This window comes from Passer domesticus, chromosome 5 (genome assembly GCF_036417665.1).
Source record: "Passer domesticus isolate bPasDom1 chromosome 5, bPasDom1.hap1, whole genome shotgun sequence".
Classification (NCBI taxonomy): Eukaryota; Metazoa; Chordata; class Aves; order Passeriformes; family Passeridae; genus Passer; species Passer domesticus.
Window position 1 is genome coordinate 81,838,506 of NC_087478.1, and position 23,511 is coordinate 81,862,016.

Genomic DNA, 23,511 nt, shown 5'->3' on the forward strand with positions numbered 1-23,511 from the left:
GGATATAACTGGACAAGTGTTTGAGAGGAAGGGGGAGCTGAGAAGGAGGGGTATGGACACTGAAAATATGCAAATAACCTGTGTAGCTGTTGGGTTCTGAATGAACCTCGGTGATGTGGGAGAGGGAGGGGATGTCACTGAGACCTTTGTGCTGTGTGTGCAGTGGGCAGGTGCCATCAAAGCAGCAGCTGAGGGATTTGGGGTTAGATGCCCCAAAAATGGGGAAAAAAGGACAGTAGAGGAAGCAGTCAGAAGTATGTTGTTATTTAAAATACTGCATGTTTCACTAGTCTACTCCTAGAGTAACACAGGATTTTTAGGGGTCAAAACTTGACTTTGTGGACAAGCACTCATTGAACACAGGGTTTCCTTCATCTTTCTCTGAAGCAGAGATGGCATAATAAATCAGAGTGTCAATACTGCTGTTAGGCTAGAGCTGAGACACAGGAGAGTGAATCCAAGAGAGGAAAGCATCAGAAGAATAAACTGAAAATTTCCTGATTGGGAGTTTGGCTAGAAATGGGCTTACAACTATCGATCATGGATGTCATAAAATACTTGAAAACTAAGTAACAGGACTGCTGAAAGGAAGTGGTGGAAGTCATGTCCTGGCAGGTACTCCCACTGGCTTTGACAGGCTGTTTTAATGCCAGCAGAAGTAAATTAGTATTTCTAACTGGGGATGTAATCACAGTAATGCTTTACTGAGCTCTTCATAGAACAAAAAGTAATAGGAAACAAATACACTCTGGTCTCCTGGTGCTCTGGACACCTTTTGTCAGATCTTGAAAATGTCTTGTCCTGGCTTGGGCCAGAAGTGCTGAAATAGAGCTGTGGTACTAATATGACTTTTTAAAGAGTGGAATCAGTGTTGATGGGGCTGCAGGCAGAGCAGCACAGTTATTTCTCTTCTTAAACCCTGCAACTCTTTTGTGCCCTGACGAGACTTAAAAGTGCACGAGCAGAAAAGCTCAGCCCTGCCTCCCCATTTACTCTGTCCCTGCTCTGCCAGGGAGATTGGCTCGTTGCTATAGCAGGAGCTGTGCCTGGGAGAGGGAGGGAGTGTTGCTCCAGGGAGCTCACGCTCTGCAGAGGTCAGAGTCAAGCCTCTGATCTGCCAGTGATACACTCAAAGCAGCTCTCGTGGAACTCCCAGGCCTTGCCACATCTGATCTTTTGTTCTGGTGCTTGGAGAATTATTGCCAGTCCTTATCTGAGGGATAACAATGGAGATCAGGCGGTTTTCTGAGTTGGTGAAATTCTTGGTGTAGTCAAATTGTTGGAAATTTATTACTTGGATTTTGGGAGGAAGTCAGAATTTGATCTTTCAGAGGACTTTCTGGGCTCTTCCAAGGGGTGATCTCTGTGGTGTTCCCGTGTGCCTCAGGCTGAGTTGGATTCCCAGAGGTTTTTGGTCCAGCTGTTGTTTCCTGGGCAGCTTTGCACTCGGTGGGAGAACAGGTCTGGCATTTACTCTGGGAGGGAGAACACAGCAGGGTCCTTGCCCTGGAGTGGGACAGAGGGTAAGTCATGGAGAGTAGTAAACACACTTGAACTATTAGTCTGGAGCAGACAGGAGGAGAAAAGGGGGGAAAAAAGAAAAAAAAAAAAGAGAGAGGTCTTTGAAATCCTTGGTGTTATTTGTTTGAAAAGTGTTCCTGTCAGGTCAGGATTAGTTAATATCTTTTATTGGTACTTCACCATTGAGCCAGGAAGTATCTTCCCAGATAGTGAAATAGCCTACTGGAAGTGCTGAATTGATTGTGGAGTATTTGAGAGATTTTTCTTGTATATCTGTGTTAGAGCACTGTCTATCTCCACCATTGTATTGGCACAGGATGATTGCAGGATCCCTACATGCCCAATTCTGGCAAGTGTTTGCTTTTTACTGTGCTGTCCCTGTAGGGAATGCCACCAGCTGGAATGCTCAGTGCCTTCTGAGGAGGTTTTCCTCTTCTTCTAGGGCATGGCACAGGGAGAATAGGTGAGATATTTAATTATGTGGATGTGAAGCATGTCAACTTGCTGAACCACTGCCTTATCAGTTTTGATTCTTTAGTAAGACTAAGAGAAATTTAGTTCAAACCCAAAGTAAAGGTATGTCTGAACACCCAACCATCAGACAGGAAGAGATTTATTGTTATTATTAAGGGGTGCATCCAACAAAATTCCTTCTGGGTCTCCTAGTCTGTGTGTGTGATACCAAAATTTCAGCAAGTCTCAGGTTTTCCTTACGTAATGAAGCTTGTTTCTGTATACATTCACTGTTTGATATGTATTCTGTGTTTGGCCATCATGAAAGAATGGGCAAATAAGTTCAAATTAAAAAGTCTCTCTCCTCCTTCTTTAGTGTCACAATGGGATGTCAACAGGCCTTTTGGTCTAGATCATTTGGGTGGATCTGCCCATGTGACTGGATTAATCACTGAAAGGCTTGTATTACTGTTTTGGAGATTTTGGTTGATTTTGGTTTTTTGGGGTTTTTTTTAACCTTGGGAGAAGGCTTTCAGTACTTCCAATCTTTTAAATTTTCTCCAGCTGGCAGCTGGAAAGGAACTCTCTAGGAAGGAGAATCAAATCCTGATACTGTGGGGGAGTCTAGGTCCAAATCCAGTGTTTGTGGCTTCACTCTGGTCTGCTCCAAAGATTTTAAGGGAAGAGCCTTTTGTCATTCCTATCACATGAAAACAGGAAGTTCCAGGAGTTCCACAATTGTCCAGACTTGTAATATTTCAACCCCAATTACAGGAACTGTAATTCACTAAACATTTCATTTACTTAAAATTAAAATAAGCCTTTGGTTATTATTCTATTTTTTTTTTCTTCAGTGATATAACAGAACCAAGTTAAATGTTTTACTCACACCTCCAGCTATCCAGTGCTCAAACTTAGACAGTCTTTTAACTTTTGGGCCTACTTTTATAGGTAAAACAGATTGATTTGATGACAGAGGCTTCCCCAAAGCCAGAGGCACTTTGTCTTCCTGTTCCTTGGACACACACATTTCTTCTGATACCATGGGCATAAGTGTCCTTGATCTTCACAAACTATAGCTGGTGGGCATTATAACAAGTCTCATCTTGCTGGGAGAAGTCTGTAAAACTGAGAATGTTTTCCAGTGTGGATAATAAAATACTTTCCTGCTCCTTTATATGGCTTTAACACACATTGAACATTGCAGTTCCTCTTAACCTGCTTTCCAGATTCCTTTGGAAGTAAAAGTTGAGAGAACACAACTGATTTGGGTCCTGATTCTGCAGGTCCTAAGTGCTCAGAGCTGGCCAGGACCTGCAGCTGTTCACAGAGTTAAAGAATGTGGAAGTCTATTACTTGAGATACTTTTGCCAATAGAGCTTGGATTCATCTCTTTAGGACTAGTAATAGAAATTTCATGAACTCTTCCCTTTTGATCTCAGAGTCTTCTGTGAGATTTGAGCTCTGTGAGATTCTGTGGCTCAGCAGGAGATCCAATGGTCAGGATTTTCAGCTTGCTTCATTCTTGTTTGTTTCAAAATGGGTTGGGGTACTTTTTTTTTTTTAATCAGCTCCCAGTTGAAAATTGCTGGCAGATTAAGTTTACATTGGTCAGTCCTAGCATAAGAAAATAACATGACCTTAAGTGAAACACTGATGAGTGTACAGAGACAACACAATTTTCTGATAGTCCTCCTCTCACTCCCTGTTCTGTGTCCAGCTTTAGGAAAAAGTGATAATAACACATGGATCTCTGTGAAACTAAAACTCCCTATCCTGTTACATCTTCCTGTGGTTATTGTTTCTGATTTTTCTGAGTTTGGACAGCCTGTAGTCTCAGCTCGAGTGTTTGTCTTGGTGGCTGTCTGATATTTCAGCAGGAATTTCCACTTGGTTTGTCACTTCAGCATTATTCCTTATTTCTGGAAATGCTCAAGACCAGGCTGGATGGGGCTCTGAGTATCACAGCAAGGTTTCCCTGCCCATGACAGGGAGGTTCTAATTAGATGATCTTTAGAAGGTCCTTTCCAACTCAAACCGTTCTAGAATTCAGAATCCATTCTTAAGTCTGGTTTGTTTTGTTTTTTTTCCTATGATTTTCCTACTATTTTCCTACTTTTTACCTACTTTTTGTAGCTTGGATGATTTTAAAACCTCCTTCCATGCAGAGGAAGCCTTCCTTGTTGCTCATCAGGAGTGACTTTGGCCACCTCTTCATTTGCAGCTTGCAGTTTGGAAAAGCTCCTATCTCCAACCATCCTGCATTTGAAAACCAATTAGCAATTGTACTGTTCATGAATGAATCAATTTCATACTTTCTTAACAGAGGAAAGGGGCTTTGCAGGAGTAAAAGGAATTTTATTTATGAATAAAAAAGTTTGTGGTTGCTTATTTTACTTATGAAAAAAAGGTTTGAGTCTGAAGACCAGGAGTCACAGGAGCTCGTTGATTGTTTGCCATATGTGGAAAGTGTAACTAAATATTCCTTTATAATTTTTCCTTTTCTACAGGGTAACATTTAAATAAACTTCTACAAACCTACTGGAAAAGGAACTTTATCCTTTTAGCTCTTTCTTAGGCAGAGTGGTCCCTACCAGCTTTGGAACAAGATTGTCCAAGAAAACTTAGCAAAAGAAAATAAATAAAGCAGCATGTTTAAAATAAACTGCATTCTAAAAGAAAACTTTTTTTTTTTTACCCAAACCACCCACATATATGTTAACATACAGAATTAGTCCTAACCTGCCAAAAGTAGAAAATGCACAACACCTTTCAAAGATGCAAATTGACAATTAACAAAACAATAGAGTTCTGGCCTTCCATTGCTGAGGTGCAAATTGATAATCAGATTGCAAGGAGAAACTGGAGGCTTCTGTTTGAGATTTCAGAGAAGGCTGCCCGTGCAAGGAGGGGAGGGAAAGGGACTGAATAATGCAACCAGTTCTGCGGAGGGTAAATCCCACCGAGGAGCACAGGGGTACAGCAGGCTGTGTGCTGTTCATTGTGACACCAGCAATGAGAGGGGAGTGGTGACATTTGGTTGTGCTGTGGAATTGCAGATATTTTTCTCATCTATATCCAGCGCCCTACAGTGATATTGATGGGAGAAAATGCAAACCCTGTGTAATCTTTTCTTTTCCCACTTACCTTTGGCAGTCTTGCCTTCACTTTGCCCATTAAATTCCATCTCCTGTATTTTTCCTAATGTTTCATACACCCATGAGCAGCTGCAGGTAACTACCAGTTTATTTTACCCCAACTTGTCTCAGATATGTTTTATCCTTTCCAAATATGAAATTTTACATAATGATTTCTACTTGAATTTAAGAGGAAATAAGTAATGAGAACTGCCATCGGCTTTTCTAATAGGAAATTTTAGTGCTCAGTGCTCGGGCAAAACAGGTTGTTGGACTGCAGGAAATGTTCATGTTGCAAATTAAAAAGGACATGAGGAGCTGGAGGTTTGTTTGGACAGCTGTAATTTGGATGCAAATTTCGAAGAAATGGTCATACACTTTGCTTTGTGTTTTCTCACCATCCAGGTTGTGTTTGTTCTGTGCTTTTGGCTAACTCCAATAAAATTGGTGCCTCAGGTTGTGGCCCATAGTACTTCTGCTGCTGGGTACCTGTGAAAGTTGATGGGTTTTAATGGGATTTTTGCTTAGTTTGATTTTAATTTACCAGTGACTGGTTCCCAATGCTGTTTAATTTTTATCATCTGATCTCTCCCGATAGATCTGTATCATACCATGTGTAGTCCTTTTTAATTTTGTTCTTCTGAATTCTTTTCTCTTGAAGTTTTGTTACTATGGGATCTGCATTTCAAAAGTAGAAGAGTAATTTAAGGACAAGACCTTTTTAATAATCTGAATAATTTGTGGCATTTGACAAATATCCAGATATGTAGTCTGGATTTTTTAAGACCAGTTGAAGTATTGGAGACTTGGTTGATTTGAAACGGAGCCGTGTGATTAAATGTCCTGGGTATCACAGAAAGTTTCAGCCATAATTATGCCATTTTAATGAATTTGTTGCTCTTGAAAATGTTGAGTTGACAGCTGCTGAGGATGAAGTCCTGGCTGTTGCAGCACATGATAGGTGGGGGATTGCAGAGCTCCGCGCTGCTCGGCTCCCTCTCCAAAGGAAGCTGAAGATCACTCAGCACACGACCAGCTGAGCCCTCCCTTTCCATCACCAGAGCAGCAGCATTTTATTTTGTGGACAGCTGGCTGGTAGAGAATACTTGACATCTTCCTCTGATTTGTGGTCAGCATGTGTCAGTGTGTCAGTCCACCAGGATGGCTGTCACAGCCCCCATCATGTCAGGAGGAGTGCAGGAATTTTGGATGCTGACACCGGCAGTGGCAGTGCTCTCGAGCCTGGATTCAGGAAACAGATTAATTCCTCTTCCAGGTGCCAAGATTTAGCACCTTTTATGTATTTTGATTAGCACTGAATAGGAGATTTTTATGCTTAGTGGTGTAATGGCTTGTTGCACTTAGATACCACTTATTATGAACTGGATTCTGACATTCAATATTATCTGACTTCTCTGAAAGCCAGCCCCTCTTGAGTGAATGTGATGTTTGACAAGTAAATAATAGAGTATGGTGCCCCATGAATGTGTTTTAACCTGCTCCACTGAAGTTTTTTTAGCATTGATGCATGTGTTTAAAGAGTGTAGTATGCAAGGCTTGGAAGGATGGAAAAGTTTGTTTATGCATTCAGTAATTTCTTCTCGGGCAAGATTCATGTAGATATCATTCTACACAGCATTTTATTATCCTGCCTCTGCTACAAAGGGGTATGTAATCTGAAGGTTGGGGGTGGACTTATTCTGTTCAAATAAAAGCCACTAAGGCCAGTACTTTTGTCCCTTTTCATGTCTTCTGAAGTCTGTGTGATTTCTAACCCTTTATTTCTTTTTTCCAGGCTATTCATGTTTGCTGTCGGGCAGGGCAAATCAATCTTTTCTAAGTACTCTTTAATCATAAATCCAGATGTATTAAGCTTGCTATTACCTAGCCAGTGGTAGTCAGAAGGAGGCAGGGGGGAATGTCTAGTCAGTATGGCTGAGCTGTGATTGGAATCACAGGGCTAGTTGCTCTGTGCACCTTCACTCTTGGACTGCAGTGATGCTTTTGCTCTTGTTGGTGAGCTGCCTTTTCTAAAATTTTGGTTTTATTTTTATTTTATAGAGGCTGTGTTCATATTCTCTCTGATTATTGTGTTTGGTGGTGTCTGTTTTGTGTGCACTGAATGTTCATTCCCCTTAGCTTACATTTCCCCTCTGGTTTTCAATAAATCTTGGTGGACCTTTGTATCCTGCCATCTTTCCTGCCCTTTTTCCCTAGAGTGCTAATTCCCCCCCTCCAAATATCTGTAAAATCAGCATTTTATTTTTTTCCCTCCTGAGCAGCTATTGCCATCAGCTGTTATAAAATAATGGCTTTAGATGTGTCCCTTATAATACATTGACCCCTCTGTCTGATTTATCATTAATTTCCAGAGATTTGTTCCAGGCTTGAACTAATACCTTTCCCCCAGGGTCCTGAGTTAAAAACCACACTGAAACCCACTTCCTTTTGCTTTTGTTCCTGGAATATTAATTGTATTGCCACCAGCATCCCTGGCACACAGAGACATCCCACCACAGTTAATCACATCTGAGTGGTTTCCACTCTCTTCTGCAACAACATTCAAGCTTCTCAGACTTATTTCTGAGCTTTTATTCTGTCTTGCTTCTGTTTTCCACTTCAGTAGCCACACTCTTACCTTTTGGAAAATTCATTTTTATCTCCCTGAAGTTCTTGCCATTTGATTCTTTCTATTTCTGCTTCGTGCTGTTAAAAGCAGAAAAGGTACAACCATTTGAAGTGGAACTTGGTCTCTGCCTAACAGTGGAATGTTTCTAGGTTATGGTTTTACTAGGCTTGGAAGACTTTCTATACATTAATTAATATGAATTCAAATCTTGAAAGAGGATTAGCTTATGAGTGCTGCAGCATAGTTAGCAGAAAGTGTTGAAACTTGGGCTTTAAGTTTTTTTCATTTTAATGTATAGCTCTTAAAGTGGGGTGTGTTTGGAGCTGGCAGGGTGAAGGCTTGGTCCCTGGCCAGGCAGTGAACCATCTCTGCTTGGCTCTGCTGGGCACAGGACACACAGGATTGTGTTCCCTGCAGGATTGTGGGGACTGCAGGGGAAGGACTGTTGTGACTTGTGCCCACCACAGCTGTGTCTCTAGGTCACCTTCCCTGGGCACTGGGAAAGCCACGTTGTCTTTTGAACTGAAAATCAGAAATTTCAGCTAGTCTTTGGAGATAACCCCCATGCTGGGGTGTTTTTATTGATGTCCTGTTTGTTCTCAGAATTAGTCAGCTCTTCCTAAGCCAAGGACTGAAAAAGTTGCTGTGTAGGAACCTGTTCCTTTGTAGCTAAGGCTCACCAATGAGCCTAGCTTAGGCCTTAGCCTAACTTAATATTTCCCTGTTGCTGCAGTACAAACCCTTGCTTAAAACATGCTTGCAAACCTGCTGGACCCATAGATATCCCTGCCAAGGCAGTAGCAGCTGTCAGTCACTGCTACCTGTGAAAGTTAACACCCCAGAAAAGCAAATCTGCTCTGACCTGTTTTGAATTTTAGCCATTTTGATATTAAAAAAAAAAAGAAAAAGGTATTTTGATAATCTGGAAATTTTAATAATTATCTGCTTGATTTGGAATTGTTTTGTGTAGTTACTGAAATGGTTTAATAGCCTTTGACCATATAAATAGAGTGTGTGAACATCTATGTACGTGAAGCAAGAATAATGAAATGCATATTCTATGTTGTTTCTTGTCTGCAAGCCAATTGCAAACCAAATTCAATTTTAACCTAAGAGGACCCACAGACACCTTAGCTGGTGGAGCCAATAGTTAAAAACAGTGCAGACAAAGAAACATTTGGACAGTAAAACATCACATCCTTGCTCATCACAATGTTTGTTGAATTAAAGGCTTTGAGCACTGGGATTGTAGATGGGCACAGCCTGCTCCACACTGCTTCTCATGCCTGGAGAAAAACTGCCCAAGACCAGAGCATGTCTGGAAGGTTTTGTTTCTTGCAGGCATTTCTGCATAAGGGCTCCATTTGTAAGGCAGAAGTAACTAAAAAAAGTACATTGTAGTATGGGTATGGTGGTGAGAGCAGAGGAAAAGCCATAGTGCCACATGTTTGGGTTGGCCTGCCAGATTGGGGGCAGATGTGGGGCAAGACACTGCTAGTCATCCCTCTGTACTCATGCCTGGTGTCCTTGGCTGTTTATGCCTCAACTTTCAAATACCTGGAGGAGTTTTCTGCAATATAAGGCCAGATCTTTTTTTTTTTTAAAGTACCTAGCCAAAAAATTCCAAGCTTTGATTTAGAAACATTAGGATTAGAGCAAAAACACCATGATGTCTTTGTTTTACTTCAGGCCTTAAGTCAGTAGAGCTTCTGCCAGCTTTACCCAGAAGCAGGAGGGATAGAGACCTAATAGAAATGCAATGAAAGCTGAATTTCTGTGCATTGACAGAAGTGTAGGAGATGGGGCTTTAAGAGAGGTGCAATGGCTTGTGCTGAGGAACATCCACATCAGTTCTGTGGTGGCAGCCACTAACCACATCATGTTAGCTCTGAAGTGTCACTGACAGTCTGTCTGTCCCTGCTTGGGCCGTTTACCCTGGCTCAGCTCCGTGTCGTGGAGCATCTTTGGGCTAAAGGGCACACGGACCTGCTTTGGTTTTGGGTGACTTTTTGGGGCTTTATTTTATTTGGGATTTTTTATAACATGTGTGGTGAGTTCACTTCTTCCCTTCTCCCCAAATATCAATTAATGCACAGCCAGCACAACATGTTTTGTAGTTTTTGTGCCACTTAGCACCACATCCTCCTGCCTTCAGTGGCTGGTGGTAACCAGCAAGTAGTGATGGAACAGGACAAACGGTACCACAAGTAAACTTTTTCTACCACAAGAAAACATCCCAAGATTCTCTATCACTAGAAATCTTTCATGTAAAAGGTTCATTTGATGCTCTGGAGAGCCAGATAACTGAGTTTTTTTTTTCTCTGTGTTAACTGCATTAACTGCTTCCCATTTGATCTGAGCTCATGGGGCACCTGTGGTCGGGCGTCAGAATTCCCAAATTCACCCCTTCCTGTGGTGGTTGCTGTTTCCTCTCCTGGAAGCCTCCCCCGTTGCATTCCAGCTCTGGAATGGCTGTCTCCTGGGCAGACAAAGGAGTGTGCTGCTGCCAGCTGGCTCCTGGCTGGTGCAGCACCTTGCAGAGCGTGGGGAGAGCTGTGGGTGCTGTGATGCTGGGCTGGGGCAGCTCCAAGGCTGAATGCCTGAAGCAAGGATCAGGCTGCTTGGCCTGGGAGAGGAATTAATCTGTTTCCTGAATCCAGGCTTGAGAGCACTGCCACTGCTGGTATCAGCATCCAAAATTCCAGCACTCCTCTTTACATGATAGGGGCTGTGACAGCCATCCTGGTGGACTGACACACACTGACCACAAATCAGAGGAAGGTGCCAAGTATTCTTGGCCTGAGCATGGCTCAGGACAGGCTGCTGGGGCAGCATGTCAGACCCTACAAGGCACTGACACTCCCAGCAGTGTCCAGGACTATGCTGATGGTCAGAGCCTTGCTGCAGGGTCTGTGCTGCAGAGGATGGGTTCACAGATCTGCAGGGAAGGGGAGTCTGCTGGGGAGCTGCAGCCTCTGCCTATTTTGGTGGACTGATTCAGCCTCTCGGGGTCGTTTGGGGTGGATTGGGATGTTCCTGCTCTCCGTATGTGCAGCAGTGCAAGGCTCCTGCAGGCTGCAGTAAACGGGGAGGGAAGGAGCAGATTGTCCTCCCGGAAAGTAAGAGACTCCTTCAGGATTGTGTAGGTTGTGTAATTTGAAGATCAACATTGCTTATGGTGAACAGATGGAGGAGATGATTAGAAGCTACAAGTGCCCTCCTGTGCTATAGGCCCAATGTCAGATAAACTACCTCTACAGAAAATTATCACTTTCTGAAATTCTAGGACAACTGTAGGTTGTATTCTATGAAATTGAGAGAGAAAACTGGTGTGAGGAGGAGGAAAGGATCTAGACTGTTAACTGTGTGAGACTGCAAACTGCCTCTCAGGAAGCTCAGATTCAAGGTGATTTCAGTGTCTGTGAGTGCTCAACGTTGTTTTTATGGAACTGTGCAAGAGGAAATTCCCATTATTTCAGTCCTGGAGTTCACTGTGGCTGTCATTAGTGCAAACCAGGGTGATTTTTCCCTCAGTGAGGGCATGCTCACCTGCCTCACAAGGTTCAGAAAGAGTGCAGTATTTGTACACCAGAGAACACATGCAAAAACCTGAGCAAGCAGTGCATTTTGCACGTGGGGCTGTAGGAAAAGCTTAGCTGAGAGCGCCTGGTTCTCACTGCAGACTGTGTGTGTGTGTACTGCAGCAGTGTGGCAGTATTTAAAGCTGATCATGTGAGGTTTTGGGGTTTGTTTTGGATGATGTGTTTAAGGTATCGGTGACTAACAGAGGTGTGGAACCATGGACAGTGAGTGGGGAATAAATGGTGCACATGGACTGAGCTGGCACATCTTCTGTCTGGGAGTGAAGCACCTCCCTTGGGGCTTAGCTGGCAAAATGACCTGTGTGTTACAAGGATCCCAGCTAGAATCAATGCTCCAGGGGCTGGGAGGGCACGCAGTGCAGGCTGGAAAATGCAGGAACTGGGTAAGTAAGCACCAGTGCATGGCCAGAGCTTGGCAGACAAAACAGGCAGTGCCAGGGCAGGAGAGCACAGCACAGTGCCTTAATGGAGCTCTTCCTGCGAGTTGTGTAAGGGCTGGAATGAAAGCTGTGCTCGGGAAGTAGAGAAAATACTGAAATTGTAAGAGGGGAGAAAAAGTGCCTTTCCCTGAGGGTAAGCCAGACTGAAGTGGCACATGAGAAAAAAAGCATTTGGTTGTTCTTGTGGTTAAATCAATGGCAGTGAGCAATGCCATGAGTTAGGAGGGAAGATGGTCACTGGGCATGGCTCTGCATTGTCCTGCTTTTGCAATGTGTGTGCGTGTTCATAAAAAGATATCTCCCAAAATCAGAGTGAGCAGCAATGGGGAAGGTGTTCCTGACACGTGTATCTAATGTATGGTATTACATACAGAAACTGTTGGATAAATGAACACTAAGATTGTGAAGTCAGGCTCTCAAAGCATAGGAAATGCCAGAATTAGATTTGCCTGCACAACCTTAATTCAGCCCCTTTGTGCATATGCATTATGATACAGTCTTTAATTACATGATCACATATCAGACCACTGAAATGACAGTGCTGACAGAACGAGAAGATATTCCATATTTTTCTTAATCCTTTTTGTGTGTCCCTGTGGCAGGCATATTCTGTACACATCCAAACCCCAGCTTAAAAACAGAAATTCTGTAATATTATTGGTATAACCAATAGCTGTGAAAATTAATAACTTCTTATAGCCTCCTCTGTGATGCTTATCACTGTGTAATCTGTGTGTTGTAAGGATGTTAATTGATTCTCACAACATCTATCTTGGTGGTACTCTGTTTTACAGATGAGGGAAGTTTTTTGAGGGGAAGAAAACAGTTCAGTCAAATTCTACCTGTATAGCCCCAGTCATCCTAAATCCTGGAAGCAATCCAGTTCACTGAAGCCTGCTTAATTCTGAGTATTTATCTGCCTTAGGGAGTTGCTGGATTATGTGAAAGTGTCTGAACTCTGCTACCCAGAGCTGTGCCCTTGCCACTTGTTTTAGGGAAAACCTGAGAGAAAAAAAGGTATTTTCTACCCTTCTTCCAAAGTGATGCTGCTGTGCACCAGGAAGGCCAAGCCCTGTGACAGTCCAGGCTCCAAAGTGGCCTGGGGCAGACTTTGGCAGGATTGGGCTTTCAGGGGAGGGGTTGGTCCCAGGTGGATGGAGGCCCTTAGCTGTCGATGCAGGGTGACCCAAATGCAGGGAGTGATGTGCTCTGACTCCATGGTTCAGAAGGCTGAACAAACGCTTTATTAAGCTATTCTATATTACACTAATACTATACTGTATTAAAGAGGTACTGTGCTATACTAAAGAAAAACCTATGACTTGCTTCAGACAGCCATGACACAATTTTGACCTAATTGGCCAATCAATCTAAATAATCATCAGCAGAATCCAATTAACAAATCACTCTTGGTAAACAATCTCCATAACACATTCTGTATGTGCCAAACAATAGGAGCAGCAAGTAAAGATAAGAATTATTTCCTCTTCTTCTCTGAGCTTCTCACTGCCTTCCCCAGGAAAAATCCTGGGAGAGAGAATTGTCTCTGTTCAGAGAGTGTGAATACCACACTTAGCCTTTTCTGTGAGCTCTCTATGATGATAACTGAAGAGGAGGAATCTTGCTTCAGCCTCTGTTCAGTCAGCAGAGAGAAGGAAATGCAGAGTTTACCTGGAATTAAATTCCCTGTGCAAGTCCCCGGAGGTACCCCCACCTCCATTTGATGTGGAGGGAGGGTAACTCCTGTGACAGGCTCTAAATGCAGCTGGGGCAGATCTGACTTCTCAAAACTTTGTTTTCACTTCATTGTAGCTGTTCATATCTCTAAAATAAAGCATCACTTGAGTGTAAAATATAGCAAAGTATATGTTCAGGTGCAGCAGGTCAGAAATTGGGGCATGGACCACAAAGGGCTTCCTGCAAGCTTTTGGATTCCTGCAGAACTGTTCTCCTTTTGGCTTGCAAATCTCTGCTGCCTTCAGTTCTAGTGTTCCAGTACCTAAAACAAATGAGTTCATGGTCCACCTGACAACTGAAATGAAAGCTCATGTTCCTTCCCAGAGCTGGCTCTTCTGGGGTGATATTCTCCTAGAAAAAAAAATTGAATTTGGTCATATAATTAGAGAGTATTGCAATCTGTATGCACAAAGACTGAATCTTTGCTTGGGCTTCCAACAGCTAAATAAGGAATGATGGTGAAATCTTATAGCACAGTATTTTGTTGGATGCTCACTTTGGCTCAATATTTTTTCAGCAGAGAATTTTACAATATTAAGCTGAAAATGTTGTAGAGGTCTACCACCCCTTCCCTCTCACTTAGGTCATCAGAGGGCTGTTACTTACAGATAGTTACAGCAGAGTCCTGCTGCTTTCTGCCAGCTGTGGACAGCAGCAGATGGGTGAGTCAGTCAGAAATCCAGCAGCTACTCCCAGCTGTGAGGGTAGTGGCCTCTGGCAGTCTTGGCATGTCCTAAAGTAATTTCTGTCTTTCTCATCTTCACCCATACTTGTTTCTCCTCAGCTGCTGCCAGCCCATTACTCCATTTCTTTAATCGTGCTGCTTTGCTGTGCTTTAGGTCTTTGCATAGAGTTCAGTTCCTTTGCAATCTGGCAGCAAGCAGAAGGGTGTGACATTGCACTGCCTCTGCAGCACTTCCCAGAGCAGAACCTGGCAGCGCTCTGTGACTCACAGGAGCTGCTGGAAGAGGCTCGTGAAGCAGGGTGGCACAATGAGGGTAGCATGCCCATCCTACCAGGCCATTCAGTCTGTTGCAGTGATTTTCAGCAAGCCCTTTCTGCCTGTGTGTAAATGGAGAGCTCCCTGTTCCTCAGCCTTGGGCAGCATTCCCATCGGTGCTTGCAAGGGGCAAGAGGTGATTTCCTCCATGCACACTTCAAGGTCATCCAAGAATGATTTAAGCTGTGTAAATGAGAGTGATTAAAAAAAAAACAAGTGGCTCAGTTCATGAATGGCAATGTATGAAGCCGAGCAGTTCATTTGTTCAAGTCTTATGAAGTCTGTTCAAGTCTTATGATTGCAGAAGCACATTTTGATTATTCTTGGGGTGGAGAGAGAAGAGGAAGGAGGAGATTTGGAGAACAAAAACATCACATTTTCTTTAATTAAAAAAAAACCACTAATACTCTTTTTGTGTATTGGCTGCTGCATTTATGTTCTTATAATCACTATATATATTAGGCCAGCCACAACTAAGGTGATGATGTTTCCAGTGTTGATGGTGGAGGTTTGATCAGTGCTGGTGTGATTCCTGCTGATGTGCTGGATATTTAGAAAGAAAAGCAAAGAACATAACAGGGCCCTTACAACACCGTTTGTTTGGAATTCAATCCTTTGAAAACCACTACTCCAGAGGTTTAGGGAATTACTCAAAATTTACCTTTGCCTTTATTGTGCTGATTTGTTGCATGTAGCACAGTTGCTAAAGTAAGAAGTACTGCTTTGCATTGAAGGAAACAGATTTCCATGCTTGCATCAGAAAAAGAAACAAACTGTCTTAGCTGAAATAAGCGACATTATCGCAATATAAATTTTCAAAAGTAATCTGTACTCTGTAATTCGGGTTGGGGTATGTAAGGTGCAGCCATATTTGGAGGTTCTGGTCTGCCTGCTGTATTGGTGATTATGTACTGCAGGGAGGATGAGGATTTGCTGCTTTGCCAGTTTAATAGAGGCGAGGTAACTAATTTGATTCGGGGTACTCTCATCATGAGTTGCTTGAAGGTGTTCAAATTTGCTTATGAAATAGTCCCTTCTGAGCTAAGGAGATGGAAATGAGACACTAAAAAAGCTTTCTTGAAATGCTTCCATGTTTCTCAGCTCAGAACATCCCATTTGATATTAATATTAGGTACTGAGGCAAAGTCATCAGGTGGAAAAGGGAGGAAATGTAGAAATAGTCATTTTCTCGTGTGTTTCCTCAGGATGCTATTTTGAGGCTTTAAAAAAAAAATGCAATTCCTGCTTTGCTGCTGAGGCTGCTGTAAAGCGGGGAAGTGGCAGATGTAATTGAAGTCCCAGGGCCCTGCCCCAGAAGAGGTCCCATCCTGGCAGCATACATATTGCTTATATGAAAGCGAACAGATGGATGCATTTGGTCAATTCTGCCGGGTTCATATGGAAACCTTCAGAAATCTTTCTTACTATTTTGAGTGGAATACTTAAATCTGTTATCTGCTGGGAGGCTGTGGCTGCCTGGGATGGGTGCTCTGGTGGCTCTGAGCAGGGAGTGCTGCCTGGCTGTGGATGCCTCCCGATCAGATGTGTTTATCTCCCCGTACTCCTTCCCCCCTCCCCTTCCTGCAGGACCAATTCAGCTACTGGAGGAGTGAGCTGGATTTTTTTCAACTTCAGTGGCATGAGAACTGTCAGCTGAGTCTTAATCATGGAGCTATTACTGGTAGTGAATATGAAGGAAAGAGAAGAAATCCAGCTTACTTTTCAGGCACAGATTGATTGCAGAAGCACATTTTGATTATTCTTGGGGTGGAGAGAGAAGAGGAAGGAGGAGATTTGGAGAACAAAAACATCACATTTTCTTTAATTAAAAAAAACCCACTAATTTTCTGATACTAATTCACACTAAATTCTTGCTGACAGTTTTTGTTGTTTCCCAGTTCAAAACAACTGAAAGCAATGAATTGAAGGGAGAAGAATGAAGCATCAAAGAGGAGGGCTGTAGCTGAATTAGGGGGACACATCTTCAAGTGCTGATACTTAGTCTGGAGGGGGGAAGAAGTAGGATTAATCTGTAATGCTTGAAATTTGTTCCTTTTGAGTACCCTCAGGTGTGTGTGTGCACGTGTGTGATGATGTAATACCATGGCATCAAGGGAAGAGTGGGTATATGGCTAAATTCTAAAAGCCTGGCATGCAGATGTGTCAGCATCTGTATTGTCAACTAGTTACCTTTTTCCCAAGTGTATAAACACATAAAAATATACTCAGTAAGTATTTGGACACTATCAATGACAGCTCTGTGCAGTATTAAAGTTCTTAAAGAAGCTTGTTGTTGCCAGAAAGCTTTAACTTAAAAAATTTTTAGGAAAGCTGTTAAGTTTTTTTTATTTTAATGGCAATCCTTGCTATTAAAAGCATGTTTCTATGAAGATTGTAGTTGTGAGTGCTCATTTCTGACTTTTTTAAAAGAAAAACTTCTTTTAACCACTAGTGACAATAACTGTTGTTGAAAATGGGGGCTAGAAAACAAGAGTAGAAGCTGAAATTGTTGGGAGAGACAGCTAGAGAGCTTGAATTTGACAAAAATAGTTTCTTCTCTATTCCTCTCTCACTCTCTTGAGCTGCATCCTTCTCACAAAAACAACTCCACCCACTGTTGTAGAAAATGGCCATCTCTTGGTATGTTCTTTGGAGGTCTTGTTTTGATAGTGCTACTGCTAGTTTTGGGGTTTAACATGGATAACCCTATCAAATTTTGTTAAGACATGGAACCAATACAGAAGGACCCATGTATACTATTTAAAATACCCTTGTTAACAGAGATTTAACAGGCATTTCATTCTCCACTGCTCATCACATTCACACATGTGGGATGGGCATTAACAGATTGAGCTACATCTTTTCATTTCAATTCTGCAGCAGTCTCTCTTTGTAGGAATATTTTATGTAGTAATAATTTCCTTCCTATTACAGACTTTCTAACTGTGTTAATGGCAGCAGTCTGGCCACAGAGACATTCGTGAGAACTACCTTTGCAGTGACATTTAAACAATTTATTTGATCTTGCTTTAGCATACCTGCTTATGCCTTTTTTCACTCTCTTGATGACCTCAGGAGAACTTTGTGTATAACCATGGGTCTCTCAATCACATTCAGCTTAACAAAGTGGTATGCAAATTTCTGCAAGATGTTATTTCTGAAGTCTTTAGGATTTGCAGGGAGCCTGCCAGCAGGTGGGTGCCCCTGGACAGCATTGGCATGTTTAAGGAGCAGCTCCAAGGCCAGGTGGAGAAGGCAGAGTGTTTTTTTACTGAAGATGCTCCCTTTGGGATGCAGTTATTGGGTGAGCCTTGACTTACCCAAAGCAGGAGGTGCTATAATCAATATTTTTTTTTCTTGGTGCATGATAAGGGAAAAAGCAGAGCCAAGAAAGGTTGATGGCAAGAGGGCAAGAGGGCATTTCTATATATCTCACATATGTACTATGTTGAATTGATCATCTTATCACCATTTAGAGAAATTGCAAGTTGTGGATTTGTGGCTGCAGCGTGTTAGTGGTGTGGGAGTGCTCTTGGCTCAAAGCCTAAAATGAAGACTTTCCTTTTGGGAGAGCATATCTTGTCCTGTGCTTGGTGCAGCTTCTCCTATACTGGACCATGTGGAAGAGTGCTCTTAGAAAGAGAGTAATTAATAAAATTACTACTGCCACTGTGGCCTTTAACACTTCTATCAGGTTCTATCAGGATCAAAAGTCCTGTTGTAAAGTGGTGTTACAAAATCATCCAAGCCAAAACCAGGGGAAGCGAAAGGCAAGAAACGAGCTGAATTAACTGGCAAAAAACTTATATTTATCAGCTTGTTGGTTTTTAGTATAATTCATGGAAATGAATTCTGTGAAATTGTCATTCCATGACAGCTGATTGGGTGGGAAAAACGTAGGATTGCTGCTGAGTGCTTACATTGACAGGAACATTCCCATTTGCTAAAAATAAAACCCTTGGACAGTAACATCAGACAAATTTGTGTATGTGGGTTACCTGCTGTATGATATCCCCTATATGGGAAACACTTGGAGCACATGATTAATCTCTTCAATTTCTGTTGAACTACATTATATTCCTGGTTTGCTTTGTTGGGGCATTTGAGTTTTTGGAGGTTTTTGGAGGTGTTTTTTGGTGTTGGGTTTTTTTTTTTGCATTTGGGGTTTTTGCGTGTTTTTGTGTTTTGGTGGTTCTTTTTGTGTGGTTTTTTTTTTTTGTTGTTGTTGGTTTTGGGGGGTTGCGGGGTTTTTTTTTTTTGTTGCATTTTTGGTTTTGGTGTTTTGTTGGGGTTTTTTTTGTTTGTTTGGTTTGGGGTTTTTTTTGCTTTGTTTTGTTTTTGTTTTTTAAGACCAGAAGGCAAGCCTACTTATTTTAAGTTTGGCTTCTTCATAAGCACTTGTAGATTGAGATGCAGCTCACACTGCTGGCTATCCCTCATGCCTTTCCATTTCCCCATCCGAGTCATAAAAATAAAGTTTCTGTCTCAGAAGTTGTGTGGAAGGAAAGCAGCTTTCCTGGCTGGGTCTTGGAGGTGCCCTTGGCATATTTTTGTGCACAATGTGTTGTTCCTGCATCCCTGAGCTGGGTTCCTTGCCCACGTGCAGTGGCCTGCCTACAAACAATAACAATCACTGCCTGTGTCACACTCTGTCCTCTGCAGCACTGGAGCTCCTCTGCAGAAGGGGAGAATTCAAAGGAATCATCAGTCCTCCTAAAATTGTCAGCTTTGGTTTTCTGTGGTCATACCAATTTAGTGTCTGGCTCTGATGTTTTCCCTTTATCCTGCCTCTTCCACACAACTTTGACTCGCTGTCGGAATTGAGTAGCCCAAGGATAAGACAAGGGAAAATCAAGCTTTCTGTCCCTGGGGTAAAGGAAATTACATGTAGTTCAACTTTCTCAAGTGACAACATTTATTAGGCAGTCACTACAGATGTCTGTGTGTAGTTACGGATAGCTTGGTATTTTCTGAGCACTTGCCCAGTAATAAAATCCCAAATCACTAATTTACAGAAGATACTGAAGCTTTTTTCAGTGATTTTTCTGAATGTAGCATTTCTTTAAAGATCTTTAATGGAAATTTGTAGCCAGGAGAAGCTAAGTCGTGGAACCACTATGAATTTTTGCAGACATCCTTCTTTTGCTTCCTTTGCCTGACAGTGTGGGTCCAGCTTAAAACATACCCAACCCATGTGTACATTTTAGGTGATTCCATGTGGGTTCCACTGCTGCAGTGCAAAGAGTACCTTAGACGTGTCTCTATTAAAAAAAAAAAAACAAACCAAAACAGTTGTAGATAGAGAGTGGGGAGAAAAGAGAGAGTCCTTTCCATTTATTTCTGTATTTCTTTGCATGATTTTTGTTTGGCTTTTTTTATTTTTTGATTTAGTTTTATTTGTTTGGGCAAGTTTCCTGCCATTTACCTTTGCATTTGCATTTCCTATTGATTGGCAATTTTTAAACTGTTTATTGTGCTCTTTTGTTTGGCTGTTCAAGAGCTAAAACAAAAGCCACCAGGCCCTGTGAGGGACACATTTGCATGCGGCGAGCGTTGCCCGAGGAAAAAGTAATTGCTAATGCATATTTATGTGGCACAAATTTGCCATTTGTTTATGCATAAAATTATCAATAGTGCAGGGCGGCCCAGCCGTAGAAAATGGTGACCTTTTTAGCTTAATAAAGAGAAATCAGCTGTTATTGTGAAGAGATCAGCCATTTATTCTGTGTTGAGGGACACTGTCGGGAAAATGTAGATTGGTGCTGGCAATATCATTAAATGGAAGGCCAGTGACCCTTTCGGTATAGTCTATTATACTTTATCTAATAGGGGATAAATGACTCTGCTTGGCAAATAGATTAAAAAAAATAGAGAGAAAAAAAAGGAAAAACTAGGGAAAAAAATCTCCCAAAAGCAATAAAACGTACTGACTTTGCTCTTACAGCCCAGCCACATGAAGAGGTAGGTACTGAGTCTTGCACAAGACACCTGGTATTTTTCTAGCACAAAAATTACTTGAAAAACAACAAAACAACCACCAAAAAAACCCAACTCTAAAACAATCCCCAAGCCCACTCTGTTTAGACTAGTTTGGACTGTTTTGAAGTGGGAAAAGCATCCAGAGCCAGCCTGTGATTCTTCCTAGGGCTTGTCAACACCAGTGTTCTGAAGGGCCATTGTGTGGATTGGACTTTTGGCTTGTGAAATGAGAGCTCAGCGTTTGAAATGTGGAAGTTCTCTGAAGACAACAGGTTTTCAAAAGCATTTATGCTTTTTTCTTTTATGCATTCTGTTTCTTAAGAGTGAAGAAGAATTTACAAGATTCTGAAGATCTCACTTGCAGAAGATGCAGCAACAGAGTTTTCTTTATAACACTTGACTAATTCAGCTCAAGCTTTAATAGGCAGATTTAAGACTTGAAGAGTTAAAAACAAACAGCTGTAAGCCTCGAGGAGTTGTTGTGAAAATGAAAGTGAATGCACAAACCCTCATGTTTCCCATTTCTCTCATTCTCTGTAATGCACAACTGGATGGAGTTTTAACCATCAGGTGAAATGTGGTGAGCTGTGAGCCACAGTTGCTGTAAAATGTTGCATTTTCTGTGCAAAACGTGTGCTGTGCTTGGGGTTTGATTTTTAAATTTTATTTTTATCCCTGAGAAATATCCAGCAGATAATTGCTAGAGCAATTCTGGGGCTTTGCTCTCTTTGCTTCCTAAAAATATAACCCAAGCTAATGTCATCATCACAGAATGTTTGTCACTCTGTGTCATCTTCCTGGTGGCCTCGGTAAAAACAGGAGAGGAACAATGGAACTTGCAGATGGTGGAAGATTTTCAGGCAGGGCTGTGTGGAGGTGAATGTGGGGAGGTTGTGGTCAGAGGCACGACTTTGGTCTACTCAAGGCTATGGCTGTGATTTCACCCCTATTAAAATTTGGGCAACGTTTAAATAAAAATACTTTATTCAAATATAAGACAATACATCAGACTGACTCTAGGAGATCTTATATACTATATAATGTATCACTTTCTCTAATGTTGTAAAAGTCTTTGTAAGGGTGTGTGCTGCAATTCCAGATTTTTATACCTAAGATTTTCTCTTATTAGGATTTTTTGGAAGGGGTTAGTTTAATTCCTGTACAAGGAGATGTTGCTTGTTTCTGGAATGGTGCACTCACAGTCCTCCCAAATAATGATTCCCAACCATGTTGCTGTAGAAACAAAAATATTGTAGGGCTAGTTATGGAAATAGAGAGTCAAAGAAACAGTTTTAAAGCAGAATTTTTCTTAGGTCCATCCTATGGAAACTGCAGTAAATATGAAAGTGAGTTTAATTGCAGAGTAGGCTCTAGGTTACTTCACATGGCAGCAGGCCCTGTTTTTACTGGTTCTGTCTCTCCACTCAAGGCTGTAGCCAAGAATCATAATTTCAGCAGTCTCTGTTAATGTTTGGTGATTGCTTCATGGCATTGTTAATAAACAGTTGAATTAGGTAGGTTTTTATCTTTAAAAACACATTTTTATTTTTACTTCAACTAATTAACTAAAGTTTGCTTAGTCCAAATAAATCTGATTTTTTTCAAAGGGTCTTTTTCCATACAGTTATTTCCAGCTCTGCTCCTGAAAAAAAAAATCATCTTATTCCCATCAAAGCTTGTAGGCAGTTGTTAGCCTGAGTTTTGCTTTGTCTTTTCTAACAGTCATAAAACAGCCCTTTTGAAGCTGCTTGACACCAGCTAGAAAGTTGTATGTAGATAAAATTACCAGGAAGAAAATGCTTAAGTCTGTATGGGACTAAACTGGGGGTCACAGTGTTGTAGACTAACCCAAATAAAACTGAGATTCAAATTCAGGTGGTGGTGGTTGTTAATGCTACTGGATTGGTTTTTGGTTTTTCTGTGTCTATGCCTGCCCAGGTTGTGGAAGGTCACTTCCAAGTACAGAGAAATTAGAAAGAAAAGCCTCTCCAAAAACCTAGAAATATCTATGGCCATGGAAAATCATAAGTTGTGTAAAGAGTGTTAAGGGAGGAGACAGGACAAGGACAAGCAAGTATCACTGGTCAGAGCTGGTGGCAGCAAACAAGAGAATGAGCAAATTGAGTATTACTCTTTCCTTGGATTCTGCTGCTGTGAGGAGGTCAGGGGCAGCACGTGGTTCCAGGTTGCTGGGAAAGGCTGAAAACACAATGGGGAATATTCTGTGAACAAGTGTTACTTGTTCTGATTGTCCTGTGACCTGTTTTGTCCTGGGGTTTCATCCTAATTAGGAGTGAATTGAGTGGGGCTTGTTCTTTTCTCAGCTCGTGGTCCATGTCTGCTGCATTGATGATGTGTGGGTCAGGGAAGGAAGATAAAGGTTTTATATGATGCTGTTTAGTTAATGAATGGTTATTTTGATAAACAAGTAATAAGAGTTAGGAAATTGGTATATTTCAGTTCTTTGTGATGCTGGTGAACAGGTAGTATAATAGGTCCCACAAAACTTGACCTATCTTGCTAGGAGAAAGTTTTGATAACTTCTCTTCATTGAGGAATGACTTTCCCCCACTCTTTCTTCAGCACAGACTTTAGAGATAGTTATCTTTCCAAGAGCAGAAATTCATGACTGAGGATATTTCTATACAAAATATACAGACGACACATTTCTGTTTGTTCATCTGATTGCTCAAAAAGAATATTTTATTTTTGAGGTTTGTCTTCACCAAGTTTGCCTGCATGAAGAGCTCAGTAGGGAACATGGGGTGGTTGTCTTCTGAACCTTGATCATGCACCAGCCTGATCTTGGTGGGGTCTTACATGCTGCTGCTTTTCCTGGAGCTCTCTGAGCTGTAGCACTGGAAAAGTAATTCTCTCAAGTTAAATCAGTAGGAAAAAGCTCCTGGATTTCTATATTAAGGATGTTGATTGCAAAATTTGGCTTTGTGTGTGTGTTGTAGTTGAAAAATAAAAGAAATTCTTATTGGTGTTCATACATATATTTCATACTACA

At 41.7% G+C, this 23,511-nt stretch overlaps 1 long non-coding RNA gene across 1 annotated transcript; it reads right to left on the reverse strand.

The window, feature by feature from the left end:
• Positions 1-1,276: 1,276 nt before the first annotated feature.
• Positions 1,277-4,908, reverse strand: LOC135301420 (uncharacterized). Its single transcript, XR_010363190.1, has 3 exons — positions 4,717-4,908; positions 4,102-4,233; positions 1,277-1,506 (listed from the first exon to the last, which is right to left on the reverse strand). It is a non-coding gene; the product is annotated as an uncharacterized LOC135301420 (long non-coding RNA).
• Between the last annotated feature and the right edge of the window lie 18,603 nt (positions 4,909-23,511).